Genomic DNA, 7,044 nt, shown 5'->3' with positions numbered 1-7,044 from the left:
ATTATGAGGATTAAAGAAGAGGAGGTACGGACACTTTTGAAAAATATAAAAGTGGATAAGTCTCCAGGTCCTGATAGGATATTCCCTAGGACATTGAGGGAAGTTAGTGCAGAAATAGCAGGGGCTATGACGGAAATATTTCAAACGTCATTAGAAACGGGGATGGTGCCGGAAGATTGGCGCATTGCGCATGTTGTGCCTTTGTTTAAAAAAGGTTCTAAAAGTAAACCTAGCAATTATAGACCTGTTAGTTTGACGTCTGTGGTGGGCAAATTAATGGAAAAGATACTTAGGGACAATATATATAATTATTTGGATAAACAAGGCCTGATTAGAACCAGTCAACATGGATTTGTGCCTGGAAGGTCATGTTTGACTAATCTTCTTGAATTTTTTGAAGAGGTTACCAGGGAAATTGATAAGGGCAAGGCTGTGGATGTTGTCTATATGGACTTCAGTAAGGCATTTGACAAGGTTCCACATGGAAGGTTGATTAAGAAGGTTAAATCGTTGGGTATTAATAGTGAGGTTGCAAGATGGATTCAACAATGGCTGAATGGGAGATACCAGAGGGTAATGGTTGACAATTGTATGTCAGGTTGGAGGCCAGTGTCTAGTGGAGTACCCCAAGGATCTGTGTTGGGTCCACTGTTGTTTGTCATTTACATTAATGATTTGGATGATGGTGTGGCAAATTGGATTAGTAAATATGCAGATGATACTAAGATAGGTGGTGTAGTTAATAATTAAGTAGTTTCAAAGTCTACAGAGAGACTTGGGCCTTTTGGAAGGGTGGGCTGAAAGATGGCAGATGGAGTTTAATGCTGATAAGTGTGAGGTGCTGCATTTTGGTAGGACAAATCAAAATAGGACGTACAGGGTAAATGGTAGGGAATTGAGGAATGCAGTGGAACAGAGGGATCTGGGAATAACTGTGCATTGTTCCCTGAAGGTGGAATCTCATGTGGATAGGGTGGTGAAGAAGGCGTTTGGTATGCTTGCCTTTATAAATCAGAGCATCGAGTATAGAAGTTGGGATGTAATGTTAAAATTGTACAGGGCATTGGTGAGGCCGAATCTGGAGTATGGTGTGCAGTTCTGGTCACCAAATTATAGGAAGGATGTCGACAAAATGGAGAGGGTACAGAGGAGATTTACTAGAATGTTGCCTGGGTTTCAGCACTTAAGCTACAGAGAGAGGTTGAGCAGGTTGGGTCTTTATTCTTTGGAGCGTAGAAGGTTGAGGGGGGACTTGATAGAGGTTTTTAAAATTTTGAGAGGGACGGACAGAGTTGACGTGGGTAGGCTTTTCCCTTTGAGAGTGGGGAAGATTCCAACAAGGGGACATAGCTTCAGAATTGAGGGGCAAAAGTTTAGGGGTAACATGAGGGGTAACTTCTTTACTCAGAGGGTGGTGGCTGTATGGAATGGGCTTCCGGTGGAAGTGGTGGAGGCAGGCTCGATTTTATTATTTAAGAGTAAATTGGATAGGTATATGGATAAGAGGGATTTGAGGGTTATGGTCTGAGTGCAGGTAGATGAGACTAGGTCAGGGAGAGTGGTCGGCGTGGACTGGTAGGGCCGAACGGACCTGTTTCCGTGCTGTAGTTGTTATATGGTTATATGGTTATATGGTTATTAACCTTGCCTTAATGCAGTGAAGAGGCTGCAAAATACAATATGAATTTTATCCCATTTCTGCCCATTATAAATCCAGCCTAACTTGTTTCGTGCTTATATTCTCAATGCTTCAAGAAACATGACTATTAACAGTAATATTAAGGAACACGATATTAATGGTAAATAGATTGCCAGGGATGATGCCATTAATACTATATTCCAAAAGTAAGACAAGAAATGTAGTCCACATAATTATTGTACATGTAAGTAAGAATTAAAGACAAGGATATTTCTGATGAGGCAGTCTCAGCGCTCAGTGTGGAGCAGCACAGGTTTTCCACCTGCCTACTTGGCTTTGTATGGAGCCCCGTAGGCTTCCCAGGCTTGGTCTAAATATGGTACCTGGCATTGCTCCCACCTCTGCATGGGACCCTACCTTCGGTGTAAAAAATGTGGCTGCTGCCAGACTTACAAGAACAGAATGTAGACCAAGTGTGCTGCTTAAGGACTAGAAGGACATAGGTAAGAAGAATGTGTGGGAAGGAACTGCAGATGCTGGTTTAAACAGACACAAAAACCCCCTGTCTAAATCTATCAGTCTGAAGAAGGGTCTTGACCCGAAACATCACCTATTCCTTTTCACCAGAGATGCTGTCTGACCCGCTGAGTTACTCCAGCTTTTTGTGTCTATTATAGGTAAGAAGGAATTGGGAAAGATGAGGTGGGGGGATAGTTGTAAGGATACTGACACGGTCATGTTGGGCTAAATAGTTAGTTAATGTGGTCTAAAATTGACGTTCTTGGGATTCTTGGAATGCAATTCATCTTCTTTATCCACGAGTGCTCTTGCAAGAATGGATCTTATGGATCATCCTTTCAGTGGTTTTATTTCTGAGCACATCCATTCAAAATTTAGGTGGCTGATAGATGTAAAAAGATATAGATGCAAGGAAAAGAATTAGATGGCCAGCCAATTTCCTACCGACACCAATCCTTCAAGGTGTGTCGAAAAGTTGATAAGGTTTAACAGTTGCTATATTTTTCTTATGCTCGCATCCTTCCTGATGGATTCGGCAAAGGGTTCAATGCAACAGACGAACAAGACAGGGGAAAGAGGGCAACCCTGCCTGACTCCAGACCTGACGGGGAAGCTGTCTGATTCCCACCCATTAATTTGGACTGCACTACAGATATCGGAGTAGAGCAGTTGTATCCACTTCCTGATTCCCTCCCCAAAGCCCATTTTGGAGAGCACGTCCCTCATGTACGTGTGCGATATCCTGTCGAAGTCCTTCTCCTGGTCCAAGCTGACCAGGCAGGCATCCACCCGTCTGTCCTGCACGTAGGCAATGGTATCTCTCAGCAGCACCAGGCTGTCTGAGATTTTCCTGCCAGGTACAGCACAGGTTTGGTCCGGGTGGATCCCCTGTCCCAGAGCAGACTTGACCCGGTTGGCGATGGTCTTAGACAGGATCTTGTAGTCTACATTCAACAATGTGATGGGTCTCCAATTCCTTAAGTCATTCATCTCCCCCTTCTGCTTGTAGATCAGGGTGATGTTGCCCTTCCTCATAGAGTCTGACATGCTGCCGGCTAGAAGTATATCGTTGTACACTTCCAGCAGGTCCGGGCCCACCCAGTCCCACAGAGCCGAGTACAACTCTGCCGGTAAGCCATCGCCTCCGGGAGTTTTACTCGAGTCAAAGGTTTTGTTTTGTGTAAAAAATTATATCTGTGTGTCTTGTGCTTTTTAATGTCTACTGCCCGACCCTGACGTGAGAGGACGCTGGCGTTGAGTATTCGCCGCTTTTCCGTCAGGATAGTTTGTCTGTTTCTATGTTAATTGTTTTTGTAAAGCGCTTTGAGCATGTGATAAGGCGCTATATAAAATAAATGGATTATTATTATTATTATTAAAGGAACGGATGGAGCCCGTCAGCTCCTCCAGGGTCAGTGGTTGGTCCAGACTCTCCCGCTTGCTGTCGTCCAAGACTTCCGTGATGGAGGACAGGAAGTTCTGGGAGGCGGTGCTGTCTGTGGTCTTTACATCGTACAGATCCTTATAAAAGGATCTGCAGATCTTGAGCATGTCTGACTGCGAGGATGTTACCGAGCCGTCCTCCTCCCTAAGGCTTTTGATCACAGAGCTCCCCCTGTGAACCTTATGGAAGAAGTAACGTGAGCACGTCTCATCCTGCTCAACATGGCGGACCCTGGACCGGAAGATGATCTTGGAGGATTCAGAGGTAAAGAGCCGAGCTTGCCAGCCCTTCAACTCTCTCAGTTCCTCCCTCACATCCACCCCTCTCCTCTGCAGAAGGAGTAGCTGCTGCAAATCTGTCTGGAGTTGACACAGTTCCCTCTTAACCTGTCTTGCTCTCTGAACACCTTTGGAGACGAAGAACTTCTTGATGTTCTCCTTTGTTGCCTCCCACCAGAGTGTCGGGGAGTCAAAGAGGGGCCTCACAGTTCTCCAACATGCGTAGTCCCTCTTTAGCTCCTTAACGTTCTCCGGGGTCAACAGCTCCACGTTTAGCTTCCACGTCCCTCTGCCCGCCTTCCGGTCCTCCTGTAGGTGACAGGTGGCCTGAAGGAGGCAGTGGTCAGAGAAGAACACCGGCGCGAGGTCGGTGTGTCTGACCGTGACGGCCCTCGATGTGAAGAGGAAGTCTATCCGGGACTGGGCTGAACCGTTCGGTCCTGACCAGGTGAACCGTGGCTGGACTCCGCCTGCAGGGTCACTGAAGGCGTCGCGCAGCTTTGCATCTTTGACCGTTTCCACCAGGAGTTTGGAGGTGCCGTCCAGTCTGTGGTTGGCACTACCGGATCGTCCAGCCGCATCGATGATGCAGTTGAAGTCACCGGCCAGAACGAGCGGTCTAGACGTGGCCAGCAGCGGTGGGAGCTGCTGGAGGACGGCCACCCGCTCGCTCCACCTGGATGAGGCATACACATTAATCAGCCGGAGCGGAGAACCACGGTACATTACATCCACCACCAAGAGACGCCCCCCCACCACCTCCCTTACCTCAGTGATGGTGAAGCCCCCTCCCCGCAGCAAGATCCCCAGACCGGACGCACGACAATCATTGCCCCCCGACCATACCGACAGTCCGTGGGGCCACCATCGCGACCACCTCCGATAGCAGCGAAGGTGTGGCAGCCCGCACTCCTGTAAAAAAGTCACATCCGCCTTTACCTTGGCCAGGTACTGCAAGGCGGATACACATCGCGCAGTGCTCTTCACACTGCGCACGTTTAAGGATGCCAGTTTCAGCTCCATTGTCCTTTAGTGACCCAGGCGATCCTCCCGCATGCCAATCATCTGGCTGAGTTCCTGCACATTTGTGTCGCACAGGTAGTGGTACAGGTTGGTGGCTTCCTCAGCACAGGGTGTATTTTCTGGCGTGGCCACTGCGTTGCTCCCAGTTTCCCGGAGCTGGGGCCCATTGGCCACTGCACTGCTCCCGGTCTCCCGGAGCTGGGGCCCATTGGCCATTGTGCCGCTCCCGGTCTCCCGGAGCAGGGGCCCATTGGCCGTTGTGCCGCTCACGGTCTCCCGGAGAAGGGGCCCATTGGCCGTTGTGCCGCTCACGGTCTCCTGGGGCTGGGGCCCATTGGCACTGCTCCCAGTCTCCTGGGGCTGGGGGGCAACAGACACGTTCTTTCTCTTACCTTCCTCCTCCCCCGTTTTCTTCCTCTGCCTCTGCCTCCGTTGTCGGCTCTTCCTGGTCGTCTCATCCTCCGATGCGGAGAGGCTGCTGGCCTCGTCCTGGGAGAGGACTCTTTTTTGGGACTTGCTTGTCCCCTCCGCCTTTTTCTCCGTGCGCACAGCCTTCAATGTTTTCCTCGATTTTACCAACTGCCATTCCTCTTCTTCCTGCTCCCCCTCTTCCATCGACTCACCCTCGTGGGCAGGGGGCTGGGGGGCTCTGTCCTGCGGTTGGGGGCTCCTGGTGGTCGCGTTGTCATCGCCCCTGCTCTCCTTTCCTTTTTGGGCTTTTTCCGTGGTAGGAGGCGTCTCGTCCACCCTGGGGGTGCTGGCAGCGGCCCCTCTTATCGCCTGTGCATAAGTGCTAGCTCTTTTAGGGCAGGCCCTGTAAAGGTGGCCTGCCTCCCCACACAGGTTGCAGCTCTTACTCTCTTTACATTCCCTTGTCTCGTGGCCTTCTAACTTGCAGTTTCTGCAGACGACTGTCCTGCATTCTGCCGCCACGTGCCCAGGTTTGTTGCATTTCCTGCACACCCTGGGCTGCCCCGCGTAAGTCATGTAACCCCGGTTCCCTCCGATAGCGAACACCGAGGGAGGGTGGATGATGAATCCCTTCCCGTCCACCCTCAGCTTCACCTTCACTTGCCTCTTGCTCGTCCAGATCCCGAACAAGTCCTTTATGTCCACGCAGTTCCCGGCCCCTTCGACATAGCGCGCAAGGAAGGTGAGGACATCCACGACGGGCACATGTGGGTTAAACATGTGCACCGTGATCATCCGTTCCCTCTGGGTGGGGAGGGTGAAGAGCGGCTGCACCTTCAGGAGCGACAGCGGGGCTTCATCCCCCTTCTCCCGGAAGTCCTGCAGCAACTTCTGCCATCCCGCCGGGTTCTGGAAGGTAACGTCGAAATATCCGTTACCCGGGAAGTCCTGGAGGCAGAAGATGTCCACGGCCTTGAATCCACAGGCCTCCAGCAGCACCTTCTTGGTGAAGAGGTCCCTTGAGAAAGGGTTCCCCTCCTTGAGGTCCTTCACCAATACTCGCAGGGTATTCCGGATACCCTGCCCTCCAGCTCCACTTGCTGCTGCCATCCCACCTGGATAAGGGTGTTAGGTTGGTTACCCAACCAGCATGGATCCACCCCTAAACCAGACACGTGCTCCTGACCTCCGCTCCTCGTCGATGATCCAATGCAAATACTGCTCTTATACTGTTCTTATAAGAACATTAGATTGTGCCAGAACAGATACTACACTTGATCTTAGCCAAAAGGCCGAGAAGCGATCTGAGGATATGAGTCAGGAAGTCAGGTTGCAACTTTTAGCACTTTGGTTAGGCTGCATTTGTGGCATTGTGTGCAGTTCTGGTCACATTACAGGAAAGACGAGGAGACTGTGGTGAAGGTGCAAAACTCCTCATCAGTAGCCACTCATCACTTGCCAGGTTTTGTTTCACCCTCACCTCTTCTCCAGTTTTCTCTGCTCTACTCCAATGAATCTGAAGAAAGTCCCAACCGGAAACCTCACCTGTCCCTACAGATGCTGCCTGACCCACTGAGTTACTCCAGCACTTTGCTTTTTGCTCAAGATTCTAACATCTGTAGTTTCTTGTGTCTAATTTTACTGAATGCTCGTTCCCAAATATCTGTGGCCAACTAACTTTTCCATGAGCTTTTCAAAGCAAAGTCTGTCAGATGGCAACATTTTGGTGC

At 50.0% G+C, this 7,044-nt stretch overlaps 1 pseudogene; it reads right to left on the bottom strand.

The window, feature by feature from the left end:
• Positions 1-6,527: 6,527 nt before the first annotated feature.
• Positions 6,528-6,618, bottom strand: LOC144592513 (U2 spliceosomal RNA; annotated as a pseudogene).
• Between the last annotated feature and the right edge of the window lie 426 nt (positions 6,619-7,044).

The sequence above is a fragment of the Rhinoraja longicauda genome, chromosome 3 (genome assembly GCF_053455715.1).
Source record: "Rhinoraja longicauda isolate Sanriku21f chromosome 3, sRhiLon1.1, whole genome shotgun sequence".
In the NCBI taxonomy this organism is placed as follows: Eukaryota; Metazoa; Chordata; class Chondrichthyes; order Rajiformes; family Arhynchobatidae; genus Rhinoraja; species Rhinoraja longicauda.
Note: the sequence above shows the minus strand (reverse complement) of the source record. Positions and strands in the feature narration are given on the sequence as shown.